Raw genomic sequence first — 19,475 nt, forward strand, 5'->3', positions numbered from 1 at the left:
AAGGAAATTAAATTCTTCCCTCCATGTCAGCAGGAAGTCAAAGCTTCCCATTTGTCTCACCCTGCCATTGTTTACCTTAACAGCAATCAAGGTATAGGATTAAATTTACAATTGGAATGGGCTCCCCTAAAAGACTACAGTGTGGCAGGAAGAGTCAAGAGTCCTTCACTCCAGCCTGAAATTAAATAACAAAAGATCTGGCAGGAAGGACCAACATTCCTTGAAGCCTGAATCAAATAACATAAGATCTCTTCCCCGAAGAGATCTGTATTCCAGTTAGTCAGCGCTAGATAAGGAAAACAAAGGAAGCCCAGCTCAGAGGGGTGCCTGACCCCAGAGTGCTCTCTGTTGGAGGTCCTGCTAATTACACTTTCCCCTAAGAGCGCCCTCTCTGGGAACTCTGGCTAACTGCACTTTCTCAGAATTCCTAGAGGGCGGGCGTTCTTTCGCGCCTTTCAGAGAACAGCGGCACCATCTTCCCGATATAAAGGGCTGTTTGGGAATTCTTGTTGGTGGCCACCTCCGAGACCCCATTCTGTGTGTTGTGCTCTCGGAAATGTTACCTCTGTTTCAAATAACTGCCTGTGCATTTTATTCCTGGCTTGGAAACAAACTTGGTAAGATTTCTTTCCAACAATTTGGCACCCCAGATGGGACTCCAAGACTCACCGGGTTGACAGACTGAGCCCCAGGCAATTTCACCCAGCCGGCCCCCGGACCATTTGTCTGGAAGGTGCTGCTCCGGATTCTGCCTGCTTCGACTTTGGTAGTAAAGGGGGTTTGGGGCTTTGAACCAAACAGCTGTTTGAACTTGAGGCTTCATAGTCGGTAAGTAGCCTTTAAATTTTGTGTCTTGGCCCAGTGAGTGTGTAATTTCCTTTTGTGAGCGAAAGGTTGAATGCATGTCTTTACCTGGGGGTTGTGAGGAGGACCATTACTTCGTTAGGAAGTCTCTGGGTGTAAAGGACACGCCTAAAAGCTAGGGGGCCACGCGTGTCAAAGTTAGGGAAGGAAATGGGGAGGTCTCCCCAGAATGCTCTTTGCCTGTGACCCCATACAGGCAAGGATGAGGAAAAAGCTGTGCATGGAATTTGTGACTGGAATGCACTAAGCTTTCTGATGCAGCTGGTAATTCAATTGATCTGAGATGGGTACTTTTGACTATGCTATATTAAAAAAAGCTTTAAGACAAAACTGAAGCCTTCTCAATCTGCTTTATTGGTAGTGTTGGGCAGAACTTTCTAATCCCATTAGTGTAACTTTTAATTCAACCATGCCCAGTGCCTCTCCAGCCCATCCCGAGTTGGATGTCTTGGACGGGAACACTGCAAGGAAATTAAATGGCGCCTTTATGAAAGAATCCTGTACCTGGCCAAGTACAAGGTAATTCAGATTTCGTTTTCACCCACCCACCTTTCTACCCATCTGATCTAGTAATTTGGAAGAAAGATGCTCCTCCCTTTCAAAAGGACTTGCAGATGGTCATTAGGACCCTGCAGGCCATTACTGAAAGCCATAACCCATCCTGGGGAGACATGATGCAGCTGTTGAATATCTTCCTTACCAGAGATGAGATTTTTAAAAAACTTTTTGAGAAAACTGCTGTGAGTAGTCCCAGCCCCAGCCCATTTTGCCTGGCCAGCAAACAGCCCCATCTAGGACTACAATAACTGTAATCACTGGGACAAATATATACAACCCAGGCTTGGGAGAACCAAGAGTTATCAGTAGCTTGTTTTGTGTTTTAATCAAGCATATCTGTGCATGCACATATGTCTTGTCTGCTTGTCTTTCTGAACCATGAATTTCTTGAGGCTAATTATTTAAGTTCTTGTGTGTACCTCCTACTCATTTCTACTCCCAACTTTGTGTGTTCCCCTTTCCCTCAGCTCTCAGGAATATAAGTAGGGAAATGAGATTTCTTTTCAGTGGATATTTTCAGACTTTGGGAACTTCCATCCATAACCCTGGATCTCCCTCAGCCCATATAGCTGATACCCTAGCTGAATATGTAAGGCTACTCTTTTTTTCCTTAACTTTGCCCTTCTGATTTATGTCTTCTGCTCTGTCCCTGGTTGCTCCACAAATTCCTATTGAATTAAGCTAGAAAAAAGAAGGAAAAGGTACCACCAAGTATAGCTAATGGGCAATAAAATCTGAATAATCTTTGACCAATGTTTCCCAAAACAAATACCTTCTACTGCAACCACAGGACCATGGCTGTCATATTTAAGCTTGCAAATGAGGATGTGCTTCAGTACAATAGTGCTGATGGAAATAACAGCATCTCAGCTTTTGAATCACTTTTCCGCCACTGAACCCTTTGCTAGATGCCAACTGTCTTTTGCTTCCTAAATACTTCTCAAAAGGTTTCTTTATGCTATATTTTGTCTCTGAATCATTCACTGACTTTTTATAGGACTTCCATGTCTTTCCTCTCATTCTCTCTTCTCCTGTGACTCTATTTTGATGGAATTTAAGTTTTCTAATCTCTTCAGGGTGACTTTTAAACTTTCTAATCTCTTCAGGGCCACCTGCTAAGAATGCCTCTTTAGCAAAGGTCTCCTTGAGGCTTTGTCTCTTCCCCCTTTTCCCATCCCTCTGTGCTCACCCTCAGGAAGGCACTCTGGGTGCTACCATGGATAGCCCGTGGCAAACTTGGGCATAAAGAGTGAAATGTGGGGGGTGGGGTGGAAACTTATAATGTGATTCAAAGGGTTTGAAGTCAGCATATGTTGTGTGTCAAAATCTGATTGATTATTGCACTTCGGTCTGGATTGTTTAATGATGTATTTGAGAGCGTTAAAAAAAAAAAGGGTATGAAGTTTGACATGCTTTTGCTTAATTAAATTTAAGATCTAATGAATTCCCTGCCAATGCAAAGGTGGTGATGGGTTGTTAAGTGTGTGTACTAAATTTGTTTTCCTCTCTCTTGAAGCCAAGGAAAGGAAGGCAAACAATTTTTTTCAGGGAGACAGTTTGGTGTAGTGTGTGTACTAAATTTGTTTTCCTCTCTCTTGAAGCCAAGGAAAGGAAGGCAAACAATTTTTTTCAGGGAGACAGTTTGGTGTAGTGGTTAAGGCACTAGTCCCGCCTAGGCACAAAGCCAGCTAGGTGACCCTGGGCCAGTCACTTTCTCTCAGCCCTAAGAAGGAGGCAATGGCAGGCTACTTCTGAAATATGTTGCCAAAAAGGCTGCAGGGACTCATCCAGGCAGTTGCTAGGGGTCAGATAAATTTTTAAGCAGTTGAATTTAACAAAGACTAAGGGAGAAACATTAAACTTTCATTCCTTCCATGTTTCCAGAACAGAGATTGCTGAAGATTATTTTCTTATAATTTCTTTCTTATAATTAACTTCAGGTGAGTGCAGTGCCTAAAAGGCCTTCAGGTGTATGTAGATAATTGAAGTCCATACAGAAAGTTGCTGAGGTTGAGAAACACTGCTCTAGAGGGGCCCAGTCTGAGTGTTGGGCTGCTGTTTCTCATGCAAAGGATCCCCAGGATCAGCAGGTTTACATCGGAATGACTGGAATTCTACACTTAGGTGGAGGTGTGCATTCCTTATGTGAATTGACATGCCACATAGTTAATATTTTTTTAAAAAATTATTGTTTTAATACTTTTGTAGAGACCTCCTCTTGTACTTTGATTTCAGTGTATTTCTCTTTTGGGACTGACTGACCTTTTCTCCTTTTCATTTCTTTTCTTGATGCATGTGTGCTGGTGTACTGTTTGTTATCTATACTTAAAAACCAATTCAGAACATTGCCAGGTGAAACAAAGCCATTCATACTTGAGCCATTGGAGTTGTATGTGGAGAGGAAACAAAACTGTTCCCACCCTCCAAGAGATCTGGGATTCTGGGGCTTTTAAATAGAGCTCTGGGTCAGGAGAGGAAGTCTCCTCTTCATGTAAAGGTGCAGGAGAGCTCCAGTGGTCAGGAATTGGCAATCTTGAGTAGAGGAAGCCTGAAGCCTGTTTGGACTGCTTTGAACGGCTGGAAATGGGTCTCAGTGAAGATGGAAGGGTTGGCGAGGTTGCAGAAGATGGAGTGCAAAGGGACCCAGTGATTTTTTTTGGAAGGCATCAGAAGACTGAAGCTGACAGAAGGTATCAGAAGAATGCTGACAGAAGCAAAGAAAAGCACATTGTATGTTATAAGAGGGTTTGTGAGGGGTTAGTGTGTCGGGAATGGGGAAGATGAAGGTGGATGTCTGTTTACTGGCAGTTCTGTTGGCCTGATCTCAAGGTGGGAATGCAGAGTTGCAAAAAGCAGGTATAAGCTATTTGAATGGCCCAGTGGAAACACTACCAAAAATTGGCCCAGGAAGAAGTAAAGGAGTACATGTTTTTCTGTTGTTTTTTTTTTTTTATGGTGTAGAAAAACATCTGGCCAGGACCGAGGGTAGGAGTAGAAGTCTGAAAGCAAATGTAAATAGAGAATAACCAAAGCACTGTGGTTCTCTGTAAAAGTTTCTTTGTAAGTAACATACATGGAATACAATTAAAGCTCATATTGCATCTCAAAAAAAAAAAAAATGCTGCTCACAGGTATCTGTATAGATAGCTGTCATCACATCAGCTCAAATACTACTGTAATGGCAAACATCTTTGCAACACACTCCAGTATTTTGTAGTTTATACGTGCTATTACAAAATAACTCCAGCTCCATAGCATATGTTTTATTTGAGAAACATCAGGGGGAAAACCCTGGCCTAATGTTTTTCAGAAAAATGTTATGAAAAATTTCCTACCCCTCTTATGGTTTTGGGGCATTAGTTCCCTGAAAACAAAAGCCCTGAAACAATTTTTTTCCCCCAGTCTATCAGACCTGAAGCAGTGGGGGGAGCTTGCTTCTCACTCTAATGTTATAAAAAAAAAAAAAGGTGATTGCAGTAAATGGGCTGGACTTTAAGTGTTTCTTTTTTAGATCTGCATTTCAAATGTTTTCTTTTGCAAATTCATTTTCTACCAGCTGCTACTGTTAAGAAAAAGTGGTACCTTCTGTCAAGAAGACCTATGCAATCTCAGAGAAGCAATCACTCAGAGAAGGGGGGAGGGAGGTACATTTTTGCCCTATTGCTTAATTGCTGTACTGCCCCCAAGAGTGCTTTGCATTTCAATTTTTATCAGCAATCTCATCCTCTGCCTTGCAACAAGGGTCCAGCATTGGCCCTAAAGGGGGTCTTCATGTGTTTTACCTTTTAAACTAAATGGCTTATAAGGAGAAGTTTACTCGGTTTTGTCTTTGTCCCTCAGTATGGATATTATGAATAAAAGGGAAACAATGTTTAGGATAATATTTGATAGAGCCTCCATGGACTGGTATGGTCTATCTGAAAACAAAAGGAAAATATTTTTAATAGCTTTTGGCTCTGGAAGCAATCCAGACACTCCATAAATTCCTATGTCAATGTAGATTTCTTCTTCCAGCTTTGCAAGTTCTCATTCTAGGAAATTATTAGGAATGAGAAGGTATTAAAGTCCTTAACAGTTGAAGTTTATAATAGTAATGTCTTCATCTAATTAGAAATGTGATGAACAGTCCAAGTTTTGTCTCAGGGCTGTTTGCATTCACCCATACCCTTTCACAGTATGAGGGCCTGCTATCTGGGTATGCATTTCTACAATTATGCTAACCTCTCATGATTTGTCTTCCCTTTGGTAGTAAGAATCAGCCTAGCCGCTTCATCTTACACTGCATGATCAGGTATTTAATCCTAACAAGGCTCAAGGATCCCTACAAAGGTGATCAACTGGATCTTCAATTCGGCCACTCTCTGCACTGCGAGGCAGAGTCAATCTTTTGGAGATCTCTTGGGATATTGGCACTGGTTTTTCACAGGTACTCTGGCTACTTTATCAACAGGGAAAAAGAAATGTGGGACGGTGGCAAAGAAAACCCTGCATCTGAGCTTGAAGTTGTCCCCACTGACTCAAGCTCCTCCTAAGGACTGTGGCAACAAACTGATGCTCAAACCAGGTGCAGTACTCATCAGACATCTTAAAGGCCGCCCAAAGCAGCAAATCCACCTCCTGTGTGGCCACAAATCGTTAAAGGGGTGGAGACCACTATTGGATCAAGCCATCCTGAAGCTCAATCAGAGATTTGTTGCCCCCACCTAGCCTATGCCCAATATCAGAACTTCCCCCCAGGAGAGAAGGATTGCATGCTCCAGGTGTGGAAATTAGAACCTGATGCTTTCCTGCTGGTGGTTGCAACCCAGGAAGCTGCAGGAGCAGACCTGAGAGTGCCCATCGATATCCATGTAAATAAAAAATAACAGACTTGGGCACTACTGGGCATAGATCTATGGGGGGAGGATGTAATAGACCCTGGCTACCAAGGAATGCTTCTCCACCTAGACCCAGAGAGACCTGAAATGAGCCTCATAGCAGGAGACAGAGTGGTGCAACTGATCCTGCACAAAATCACTTTCCCTCATGTGACAAAAGGGAAACCTTCTGCACAGAGTAAAGAAAAGGGGGAAAGACAATTTGAGGCCCCAAGAGCAAAAGTGTGGGTGAAGGGAGGCACTGGGTAACTGAAAGCAGGTAAAGTATTCTTCCCTGCTGGAAAAAATGCTTCAGATCTCCAAATAGAAGAAGACTTCTCTACAAGAGTGACTAATGATTGTCTTTTTGTTCAGTAGACTTCAATAAGAACTCACAAGGAGGATTGCGGTCACCTTTTCCAAGCTTGTGAGTTGAGGTGTGAATCTGTTTAAAGCAGGGATGTCTACGCTGGCTGAAATGCTTGCCTAAACTTCTCCTGTGCCTCTTCCTCCCGCTGACCACTGCATATACTAACATATCAGCTACCAGATTGCCATCGCTGAACAGCAGTATAACTATTGGGTCTACACGTCTATGCCTCATCACTCGCAAGGGAGATTCCCTGTCTAGACAAGGCCGCTGACTGACTCTAAAATTTGTGACTATTTTGACTTTGAGAGAGAGCCAGTGCAAACTCAGCACTCTCTAATAATCAACTAAATCTCTAAATGTGCTTTTATTGTTGATATGCCATATGTCCGCAGTACATACAACAGGCAGATAAAACCCCTCAAGTGAAACTCAGGGCCTCCTGCGGAAGATTGGGCGTGCAGACTGTAAGAGAGAGCTTGCAGGGGTGGATTGCCCTGTATTCAACTGCCTAAGCCATTTTCCTTCTCCGTCCTGAAGGTACGTGCTGTTTTAATTTGTTTGATAATTCCAAATTGATAGAGGGAAGTATACAGGATTTAAAAACTTTGGCTATAGTCAAGGCTTCTTTGATTTCTCATGGCTTACCTCCTGGTTACCAAACCTTGCCTGGTTAAAAACAATGTTTCTGGGTATTATGGGCTTGGTGGTAATAGGAATATTTGTTTGCTGTTTTGCTCAATGTTGACTCTCCTGCTTAGGGTGTTGTAGGGAATGCTGTTCTGTTCTCAAACCAAGATCAGCATTCCTTTCCCCAAGGCAGATATCCTTAATGCTGATGCAGATTGACCAAAAATACGAATTTGAGTCACAGGATGATGAATAGCTACTAAATTCCCCATCTGGCTGTGCATAAAGTATTCTATTTTTGCACAAAAATAAAAGGAAGGAGTGTAAGAAGGAAATCAAATTCTTCCCTATGTCAGCAGGAAGTCAAAGTTTTCCATTTGTCTCACCCTGCCATTGTTTACCTTAACAGCAATCAAGGTATAGGATTAAATTTACAATTGGAATGGCCTCCCCTAAAAGACTACAGTGTGGCAGGAAGAGTCAAGAGTCCTTCACTCCAGCCTGAAATTAAAATAACAAAAGATCTGGCAGGAAGGACCAACATTCCTTGAAGCCTGAATCAAATAACATAAGATCTCTTCCCCGAAGAGATCTGTATTCCAGTTAGATCTGTATTCCAGTTAGTCAGCGCTAGATAAGGAAAACAAAGGAAGCCCAGCTCAGCGGGATGCCTGACCCCAGAGTGCTCTCTGTTGGAGGTCCTGCTAATTACACTTTCCCCTAAGAGCGCCCTCTCTGGGAACTCTGGCTAACTGCACTTTCTCAGAATTCCTAGAGGGCGGGCGTTCTTTCGCGCCTTTCAGAGAACAGCGGCACCATCTTCCCGATATAAAGGGCTCTTTGGGAATTGTTGCTGGTGGCTACCTCCGAGACCCCATTCTGTGTGCTGTGCTCTCGGAAGTTTTACCTCTGTTTCAAGCAACTGCCTGTGCATTTTATTCCTGGCCTGAAAACAAACTTGGTAAGATTTCTTTCCAACACGAGTATTTCCTCAGAGTCTGGATAGCCATTTCCTAGGGATGCTGTGGTGAAGTGGTTGAGGGATTCACAGAGGCTCAGAGTGTTTGAACAAAAGCAGCAACATAAATGCCTTTCCCTAAAATTGACTGCTAAACAACAATGGTCAGAAGAAAACCAGGAATGGATTTTTAAGCAAATCACTTATGAGCTTGGTTCCAGCTACAGGCACCAATTCCTTAATTTTTAATTAACTATATCAATATGCATGTGTCTTGTTTTTTTTTTTTTTTAATGCCTGATGCCATTTGATGGACTTTGGAGTCCAAGGAAAAACAGAACAGAACCTTTGAGGTTGAAGAACCTGTTCTGACTAGTGGTTTAGACTGCATGATCTCCAGAGTAATTTTCTGTACAATAAATCTATCCAGAAGCAGTCAAGCAGCCAACATCCATTTAAAAGTGTACAATTTAGAGGCCAAACCCTGATAATGAATCTGCTGTTAGGACTACTATCTTTCTCAAGACTACCCAATCTCATACAGCTAGCAGAAGATAGGACAACTGAGATACCAAGGACAAGCCCTGGAGAACGAGATTGTGCCTGATAAATAAATAGGAGCACGTGGAACTCTGTATCTACAAGGAGCCGTTTGAAAAAGTCTGGCATAGAAAGCTGGATGTAGTATTTCATTGCCCATTTTGACATTTTGGGGTCAGGGTGGACAAAATGTTCTGTCCTTAAGAAGCCTATTCATATCAGGATAACAATGCTGGAACTTTTACAGCCTTTGAATGATTATGTTGATGGAATGAGGCAGAATTGAAGTGAGCTGACTTGGAGCCCATACCATTCCAGCTGTTCCAACTTACCATGAAGAGACCTGGTTTTTGTGAGGCTTGTCATTGGCAAATCATTTGGACTGTAATTTTACATAATAGTTCACTTGAAATCAAGTGCCAAGTAGGTTTGAAAGCAAAGCTAGTAAGTCCTGGGCAAAACAGTTGCTCTCTGCACAATAGAAAGTAAATATTTACACTGGTTGATTGACTGAATCATCATAACTTGCAGTGCTGGTAAATATAATACGTGGCCTTTTATACCATACTGCTCACCTCAAAACTCAGTGATTATTTCCCTTATGCAACACAGATCAGCAGATCTAAATTCAACATGTTTGATGCAGGATAATCAATTCAGTTTTAAAAAATTAGAGTTCAACATAACATAATATGCTTGTTTAAATATTTCATTTTAAATGCCCACTCATGTTTAAAACAGAATACTATATTCTGAAATCTGATTAAAGAGTTTTTAAAAAATTAAAATTTAAAAATAAAATTTTAACTGTGGAGGGGGAAAAAGCATGGCTTTATATTGTATCCATATTTTATCATTGGCTGTATTGATTTGTCCTGGTAGCCAAATGATATAAGAACTCATAATATGGTCTCTAAATTCCAAGAATGCTCACCAATCCCAAAATATTGGGAGCCTGTTTTATGATATTTTACAGCAAAATCTGAACCTTACTCTGAAGGTTCACTAAATCCAAGTTACAGAGCAATCTGATCAGCCAGAATGGGGAAATCTGGAGATTTCTCATACCATGCCTGTGTTATCAAGAAGCAATAACAAATTAAGTTTTAGGGGAAAGCTGAGAAGAACAGAGCCCTTCTTCCCCCCCCCCCAGCGGATCAAGACTATCAGCATCTGCCATCATGGTTCCTGGTACTGGGAGATTAGGAGTGGGGAAGACTATCAGATAGCTTGCCTTGTAGGGTGTCCTCAGAGACCTCTTTGCCCTAAACCACAGCATCTTAGTTTGGAAGGAGCCACTTGGGCAACTAAATTTACCCCTCCCCCCACTATGTGCAGGAATCCAAGTGGATTCAATCAAAGGTAGAATAAATGCAACAAAAGGGAGTCCAGCATCTCCCCAGGTAACAGAACCCACTCTTAACCTGCTCTTACCATTAGGATATCTTTCCTAATGTTCAGCCTGTTCACTGGCAGTGCATCGGCTGCACTGTCTATCATATTTTCTCCTCTGGTTAGGACTACCAGCTTTAGGCTGCAGAAAACATGGATAATCACTAGAAGACAGCAAAGAACAGAGACTCTACCTGTTTGAAGCTTTCTTGTAGTCTTCCTGAGTTTTGCAACCCAGATGCAGTAGACTTATCTCTGGCCCAAGATAGGATAGCAGTAGTTTGTCCTTGGAGGCTGGATAGAAAACACAGGGTTTCCTTCCTTCCTGATAGGTTCATTTATTTTATCTGAACAATTTTCATTTATGTTCAACACTCTATGTTCAAGAGTTGAGGCACATTTGTCTCATGTTAGGGACATATTGGAAAGCTGACAATGCTTTGAATCTAATCCTCTTGATCTCACTCCCCCCTCCACATCCTTTTGTTTCTACGAACATCAGAATTCTGATGTTAAAGAGAGAAGGTTGTCTGTGGTTTCCATTGGAGGTGGCAGAGCAGAGGTGTCCACAGGGAGAGGTGTCCGTGACACACACACAAAAGGGCAGAGGTTTGATTGCATGGTTGTGGCTGCCATCTTGACATGTTGTACCTCCCCCTTCCTGCAGACACCCATGGGGCAGAGACATTCAAAGTCAAGTTTCTTCCTCTGATGGTGGACCTTTCTGCCTTTGTATGGAAGTATCTGGTCTATCCTAAGGCCCTTGGAAGGTTCTCTGTGTATTATGGGAACCAATTTGGGGTGGCAGTTTTAAATAGTATTTCCTTCCAACAACCTTATTGGGCTAAGTTGTTCTTATACTGATAAAGAAGACTAAATTTGAAAAGAGCAGTTGGCTGAATGCTGCAAAATGACTTCAACCCGTCCCACCTGATCTCACACACAGGGCATGCTTTGGACCCCCTCACTGAAAGTACTTCGACTGGCGGGGTCCAGAAGGCGGGCCTTCTCCACAGTAGCCCCTGCTCTTTGGAACATCCTGCCCCCAGAGATGCAATTAGCCCCCACACTCCTGGCCTTCTGTAAGGTTTTGAAGACCTGGTTCTGCCACCTGGCCTGGGGTGGGGTGAGAATACCTCAAGCATAGGGATGGCTAGCCCCATAGAGGCTGCGGCCTTCAGCCTCAGTTTTTCATCCCCTTGGTCTCTCCTTCTTTTTAGTTATGTTTTAATTTATGGTTTTATGTGTTTATATATTTTATGTTCTAATGTTTATTGTGAATCGCCCAGAGTTCCCCCATTGGGGGAGATGGGCGGTTGAAAAATTTAAATAAAATAAATAAATAAAATATTCCTTGGCTGGACATTGTTATTAAACATAACTACTAATTACAATAATCTCACTTGGGAAGACTTTTTTTGTTAAAGAATCTAGGAGTAAGGTTTTTGTTCCATGTAGAAGTCAGTTAACCATTGTTGGTGATGCAAGTCTATGCAACCATATTTGATTTATTTTATTTATCAGACTTTTACACCACTAAATATCTGAGGTTTTCTGGACATATTACAAAGCTAACTACAAAATTAACAATTCAAAAAACAGTTTTAAAAAAGGAAAAAAAATAAGTAAAACAATGAAAATAAGACAATGCAATTAATCACATGATTAATAACACTTTCCAGATTTTACTCAGAGATGATTTAATACGTTTGTCTAGTTCTGTTTTTACTTTGTTCTCTCTCTTTCTCTCTCTGTCTTGTTGGCATATGCAAATATTAGTTCTTATATTAGTTTCTTATGAGTTTTCACTGGTAATTTGAATGTTAACACCTAGATTTCCATATGCAAACCTTTTCAAAGTGTATGTCTATGGCTATATAGCATAAAGACTCCTTGGTTTGATTTCAGAAAATTACCATCTATGTAATCTTTGGCAGCAGCATAGAAGTGTCGTGCCACTGCCGCCTTCTGTGGTCTCTTTGTCCCTGTCTCTGTCTTTAGCCTTAGCTCTAGCATTTATACCTCTATCTTAAAAGGTTTACTTTTGTTTAAATAGCCAGTGTTTTTCTCTGAATTCATGCTTGCACATTTTCCTACTTTGCAGCATCAAATGTGGAACTCTTACGATCACAGACAGAATCCCTTTGTTACCCCAGATGAACTCAAAGGCAAATGCTCTACAAGGCAGACAACGGACACTTTCATCTGTAAGTAATCAAATGCTGAGTCACAGATGGATGAGAGTTATCAAGTCCGTGTAATGTTTCAATCCACTTTCCAATGGCGTGTTAGGATGGGCTGCTCATCAAGACTCTTCTTCTGTTGTCCTTTTGGAGCCTGTGAAAGGAGCCTAGATATCATTGCATCTAAAGCTTCTGCTACAATTCCCAACATGTCCCATGTTGTGTAACAGGCGAGGGAGATGAGTCATGTTACCAGGTTATACATTGTCTAGATCCCCCAGGGGATAAGCTATCTTCTCCTATGGCAGAGCTGACTGAACTACATTGTTATCAGTGAATCTCATGAAGGCAGGATACTATATATGGCCCTAGAATAGCTGGCACAGCCTTATGTAAAAGGGAAGGGGATACAAGCTGAGCCTGGACTAAAGGCATGTAGGAAGGGCTTGCCTTACCAGTAAGGAGAGTGATTCAACAGGCCTGAGGCTGTACGTACTGGAGTGCGAGCAGTAACAACATTTTAGAGGTGAGCTGTGGTGGCAGATGGCTTTAATGACTTCATAGTTTGCTGCCCTCAAGTGCAGCAGGAAGAGGTGAGCATTAAGTAAATTAGGATCCACGGATAGAGCTCTAGGGGATTTGCAACTGATCCCAAATATTTCAGACTACAGGATAATCCTGCAAAGGCAACATACAAGAAGTTCCATCCTGTAAAATGGGTGGCTGAAATCAAGTAATTGGAGGAATACCAGCACTGCATTTTTTTCCATGTGAAGGGACTTGTGGATTTCATTTGGCACCAATCACAACTTCCTGAACAAAACTCAAGCATCTCCCCCCCCCCCCGACCCCCAAAATAAGGAACTCTTTTCCTAAGAGGCTGCTGATTGGGTATCTCAGCCCGCAGCTGGGACCAAGAATCCTCACCCCTCTGGTTACCCAGATGGCCTCTCACCTTTCCCGTCAGCCATGGGAACACAGTGGGGCTTTTCTCATGACACTGGCTGTACCTCCTTGTGGGAAAACTTGACAATGGCAAATTTTACAAGAATGGGGTGATTTGCATTTGGCTTTTCCCCATACACAAACAAATGGTGACTGAACATGGGAAACCTGTATGCCCCAGATTATTATCGTCTTATGAGAGAAACCAATGCTGTTCTTGCCCTTGTCCTGTCATTTCCATACAAAAATCAGGGGTTCTTCCCATGGCTGATGGAAAGGATCCGATTAAAACAGCAAAGCAATGAAGACCAAGCAAAACCCAAGAGAGACTATAGTGTAAAATGATGAGAAAATGGTGGCAAGGAGGATTGCAGTGAGATATAGTCCAAGTCTAAACATTACAGTACTAAAGTATCTCCTTTTGTTTGTTATATGTTATCAAAGTAATAAAATAAACAAGGTTGCAATCTGTAGTGCCTGAGATGCCATCCTTAGAATCAACTCTTTTTGGAGCTCTGCCTCGGAGGTGGGGGAGAAAGGGGGAAATCTGACACTGGAAATCTCTTCCATTCATCCACAGGAGTTTCCAAGATTGGTTCTTCATGGTGCAGGGCCTCCAAAGCACCATGGTGGAATGAGATTGTGGAGCCATTGAATTCAGTGCTCCTCGAGCTCCTGACTATGCCATCAACATTAGGGCTGCAGATTTGGGAGAAGCATCAATTTGTAGAGAAATTTTCCTTCTCTGGTATAGAAGGAGGAGGAGGAGAAGGAGACATTCAACTACCAACTGTGCTGGAACTCTCCAAGACTGTAGATCAGAATGAGGGTAATAAATTATGTTGTCCAATAGCATTTCTGGCAGTTCAGCTCACAATAAGATGCTGAAGTAATATAAAAGTTGGGAAGAGAAAATTCCTGGAGAGAAAGCACTAAGAATGGATTCAGAGAGTTTTGGAAGAAGGAGAAAGAGATGAATGAGAAATTGTGGTGCCAAATGAGCCTTGGACATATACAGTATACTGTATCTGGATTAATTGTCATAGCCTCATGTCAGAGAGCCATAGAAAGTAGAATCTAAGTGAGATTTGAGGATCACGTGATGTTTTGTGGTCAATAGCTTTTTTTAAAAAAATGCTATTGCAGAGAATAAAGAACTACTGCTTGTTTCACGAAATACAAATCCTGAAGTTGCACAGCTATTCGATATGCTGAGAAATTCATTCAGCCTGTAGAAGCAGAGAAGTTGGACTTTCCAACAGTCAGCCAGGGAAAGTTGCTGCTAGGAAACTGTAAACTTAATTTCCTGTTCTTCTCCTTACTAGTACTTCTATTGCTAATAAAAACGAGCCCTGTGAGGAAAGTAGATTCTAGACCCTTGGTCTGGCATTTTCTTTTTAATAATCAGAAACTCATGTCAAGGCAATAGCTCTTTGTTTACTGTTTTTTCCAGTACCTGGGACTCTGAAATACATAGAACGTATAGCAGCAGCAGCAGCAGCAGCATCTGATTATGCTTGACCTACTGGTGCATCTAAATATTACAAAAAAGAAAATACTGAAATATTGTCACAGCAGTATATAGAAGGATTCGAAAATCATGAACATTTAAAAGGTAAGTAAGTAGATAAACTTCTAAAAGAAACGTAATGATCAATAACCTAACAAGGTTCTCTCAAAAGCAGAGATGTGACAAGTGAATTGAGACCCAGTACGGTTAATGGTTAAGGTGTTAGACTAGGACTGAGTACCAGGAGATTCAGAATAAGTCCACCTTCAGCCATGGAAGCCCAGAAGGTGACTTTAAGCCAGTCACTCTTTCTCAACTCAGTCCACATTTCAGGGTGGTGGTTCTAGGGAAAAATGAGAGGAGTGAATGCTCTGTATGTTGCCTGAGGTAAGGCAGGATATAAAACTAGCAAATAATTTTTTTTTCTGTGTACAGCTTATTCTCTACCCATGAATTATGGTAAAAATGTACTCTAAAATAGAAAGATTGAACCTTAGTTGGCTAAACATACCTATTTGCTTAATCTCCAGCTCCCCCACAAGAGCTGAAAATGTTAGACTTACCCGTTCACTACCAGCCTGTGATTTAGTATCCTATATACACAGAGCAAATTCAGTTCTCTGAATGCCACCCCTTTATGTTGCCAAAGTGACTCTATCCATCCCCAGTAGAAAGGTATCAGCATACATGGAGGAGCTCTAAGCAGAAAAACAGGACAATGGTTGACAGCTGGGAACTTCAACAGTGTTTCTTCACATGCTAACCTTTGATTCCAGGCACCCTCTGTCTTCTCTAATACCAAATGTGTCTGTTCCTATGCTTATAAATCTGGAAGCATTAACACAAGTACCTTGTCATGGAAGACGGGCAGTCATGAGTCCTAGGGTCCAGACTTAAGGTTTATGTTAAGAATTTCTATAGAATAGAGGCAGCAAGTGAAAAACCAGGGTTTCAGGTTGCCAGCTGATCATTTCTGGACAAGCAAAAACTCCTTAAAATATTTTGGGAGAGCAGGAGACAAGAAGAACATTTTCAGTTTACATCTCTGCACGATGAAATTGACAAAGCTCTAGTAGCTGTGGTTGATGCTTATCTCCTCACTAAGAACATCATATCGTAAAAGCTTTCAACAACTTGGATATTTAAACAGCTGCAATCAACATACAAATAGCACGATTGCTTGAATGTATCCTGAAGAAATTTGCTTCTCTCATTTCAAGCCAATGTGGGTGTTCCAACCTTGCCTGGGCCCTTCTGTACAGCCAGTGGCTCAGCCCCTCCAAACTTTTGGCAACATTTTGCATCCTTGGGCAAGTCTTTCTGTTGCCATCTTTGCTGCACCTCAGCTAGCCAATCTGGGAGAACAAAAAGAGAGCCACTTGGGGCCCCACACGTATCCTCATTCTTCTATCACTGTATTTACTTTTTGTGATAAGGAACTAAAACCAATCACCTCTCCAAAAGTCCTTGTGTGGGTGGCCAGAAATGATGGGGAATGGGGACAGGCCATAGGACCTTGGCTTATTAGTAGGGGGAATTCAGACAAGGTGGAAGATAAGACAAGTGGGAAGTGGAAGGCACCTGCACTGCAGCTCAAGAGGAAACATTGCAAGTTGATGTATGTTTACAGCACTTCCCCTGGGAGATAGCCGCTGAGATGCTAATTGGCTAAGGGACAGAAGACTTCTACAAGACTCATGGGTATGGTGCTGATCTCAGACTGAAACAGCCCTTGCAGTTAGAAGGTTTCTAGGAAAGTCCTTGCAGACTGTTACTCTCAACTACGCTTAAATTTCCAGTTGATGTTTACTAAGGGTAAGTTTCTATACACAGTTTAAACAATAGTATCACACTGTGAAAAGGGGACTTTGAACTGCAGAAAATCAGACTATGTTATGTTGCCCTCTGCTGTCCTATAAACTCCTAAGCTGGAATTGATTAATCTGTATGACATACTTTTATTTTTACGTGACTCTTTAGATTCTAAAGCAAATTAACGAAATTATTAAAAATCAGTTAATTAATACTTGAATAATTAATGGTTGAATAAATTGATCCAGGGATGGGAACCCCTGGTTTGCCAGATGTTGTTGAACTACGCTGCCCAACATCCCTTATCATTACCCAGGTATGGGCAATTGACTAGGTGTGCTGGAAGTTGTGGTTTAACAACATGTAGAAGCCCACAGTTTCCCCAACCTTACCTGAAATTAAGTTACCATTGCTGCCACCACCACCACCACCACCACCACCACATGTGAGTGTTTGGGGCAAAAAAGTAAGCTGTTTATTTGTTATCATCACGTGGACACTAAGGGTTTTCTTTCCATAGTGATTCACTTTCAAGCTGAACAAAAACCCATTCCTGTTTTGTAGCTTCATGCAGTTAGGGGATAATTTCAGCTATTTTGGTTGGTAGGGACAATGCTGAGGTTTAAGTGACAAAATTTACTAGCACTTTTTCTTGATACTGTCTACTATATTGAAATCTTTGTGATGTCCCAGATGATACTGTATCACACTATAGCACCACTCAAAGGGGCAGTGGAGAAGGGGAACATTTCCACATCCCCAATTATTCTTCTGAAAATCTTTTGGAATAGTGCTCTATTGTGACAGAGGCTGGGTTCATTGCCTCAAGCTATGGCTTGCTTAGCTCTGGCTTAATGAAGAAGTGTTCATACAACACGGTAAACCAAAACTAAGCAAGCCACATTATTGCTCAGCATGATATGAAAAAGTAGTCCCCTTTGAGCATTGTTCTGAGGCATTCTGGGGGTTAAAAAGGTACGGTAATTAAGAATAGGTTAAGGGGTGTCGTGAGCAGCCAGGAGATCACTAGTCTGTTTTTCATCCTGAGGCCCAAATGTATCCTTCTAAAATATAAAATGGGCAGTTTCATCTTCCAATTTCACTGTAGTCATTCCTTCATCCCCACAACAAATGCTGGACCTTTGACATAACAGTACTCATGAGTGTTTACTTCAATACTGTTGGGACCAGGTCCCCTCTGAAGGAAGCATTAAATTCAATTTATTGAATTAATTCAGATCTGACTTTGGCCAAGAAAGAAAAGGTTTGGATATGTTTACATTGTGCTTCCATTTCTAGCTGTATAAGCTGAAGCGAGGCAGAAAATTGCTGAAGAGGTTTTGGGTGATATTACTCATAATGTGCCACTTTATCTACAAAGTCTCTTGCAAACAAGATCCCACACATCAAAATACAGATCTGGTCCAACATTGCATTCAGTCTCATTTTTCATAAATGTAGTTTACTGAATAAACCATAGCTGGGTGAATTTGTCTTTCAAGCAAAGCCATAGACTATTCATGACAAATCACCATGGCTGAACTCACAATATGGGACAAACCATACCATGATTGTATGGATTTTTGCTTAGTGTGTGATTTGAATACAGGCATAAAATAGATGTCCTGTCTCAGAATAGTTCTGAAAAACTCTGACTTGGTTCACACATATGTATGATTTATTTAACCAAGGTTTTAAAAGTAAGCTTCAGTTGGGTGGGTTCATGTAACACACTAAACCACAAACCACCATTAATCCACCCCAATATCTGAGCTCACACAATACGTAATAAGCCAAAGCCATACAAACCACACTACGACGTACCACAAGATGTGAAGCCGTTCTATATGTATTCAATTGCAACAGGAACACCAAAAAAATCACGCAGAAGGCTTTCAAATAAGCTGTGCTCAGTGAGATTCATCATAATCTTCTTCTGCCATGGCAGTGGCTAATGGTATCTTACCGCACCTTATTTCACCAAAATGTATGCAGTGCTAAATCAATTCATCTTTAAAGCACTATATGACTGTTATCTTTACAGTAAACCGGCTTCTGTTGCATCAATTAAGGGAAGGTGATGGAGAAGTGTTGCCATCTGCGCTGTTCAAACTGTTTGTGCCACCTCTGCTTCAGTATAAGATATGACCTTGGCACAATGTGTTTCAGACAGTAATGAGTTTGCCATGCCTTGTTGCACACCCAAGAGAAACCTATGAAGAAACTGGGAAAGTATTATTACCCTGGATCTCAAAGACTGGATTCAAGAAATGTATAACTTAGCCATTTTTGAAAAGGCAATTTTTTCTTCTAATGCAAAAAACAATATAATATGTTTCTCTTTGGCATAGATTACGTAATATTCTACAAGCATATATAATTTGTATGTGTAATTTGATATGTCGTTATTAAAAGAAATGGGTATGTAATATATTTAGGTGATTGGCATTAATTTTAGGTTAATTAATTTTCAGGGTTTTAAAAAAATGTTTATTGTATTACTTGCCTTGCTTTGTACTGTAGTATTTCATTAATTTGGTGGTTATGTATATTATTGCTCTTCTTTTAATTTGTTTCTGCATATTGTTTTCTCTGTATTTTTTAAAAAATTGCAATAAAATTATATCTTAAAAATATCTTGTTGCAGATAGATATCTGAGGCAGAAACAAGTTAATCTTAGACTTCATTTTCAACAATTCATAAACTCATGTTAGATGGGCTCTGACCAGGACTTCCACTGGAGAAGGGGAGACCCTTTAGTGTCCTGTGCACCTTTCTTATGCTTACCCACAAATCTTTGTTCATTTCTGTGATGTAGTTTCTAGTTGGCACTTGATTTCTTTGTGCTAGTCCCTA

At 41.2% G+C, this 19,475-nt stretch overlaps 1 long non-coding RNA gene across 2 annotated transcripts; it reads left to right on the top strand.

Annotated features, from left to right (window-relative positions):
- Positions 1-2,069: 2,069 nt before the first annotated feature.
- On the top strand, positions 2,070-19,225 carry LOC112541156 (uncharacterized). Of its 2 annotated transcripts, XR_015796619.1 has the most exons (6): positions 2,070-5,986; positions 6,657-7,188; positions 12,273-12,375; positions 14,750-14,911; positions 16,437-16,621; positions 18,663-19,225. It is a non-coding gene; the product is annotated as an uncharacterized LOC112541156 (long non-coding RNA). The 2 variants fall into 2 exon arrangements; XR_003085191.2 differs by having other exon boundaries at positions 2,070-7,188.
- Positions 19,226-19,475: the final 250 nt, after the last annotated feature.

This window comes from Python bivittatus, unplaced genomic scaffold (genome assembly GCF_059951505.1).
Source record: "Python bivittatus isolate LINGU-HERP-01145 unplaced genomic scaffold, Pbiv_v1 ctg000410_np1212, whole genome shotgun sequence".
NCBI lineage: Eukaryota > Metazoa > Chordata > Lepidosauria > Squamata > Pythonidae > Python > Python bivittatus.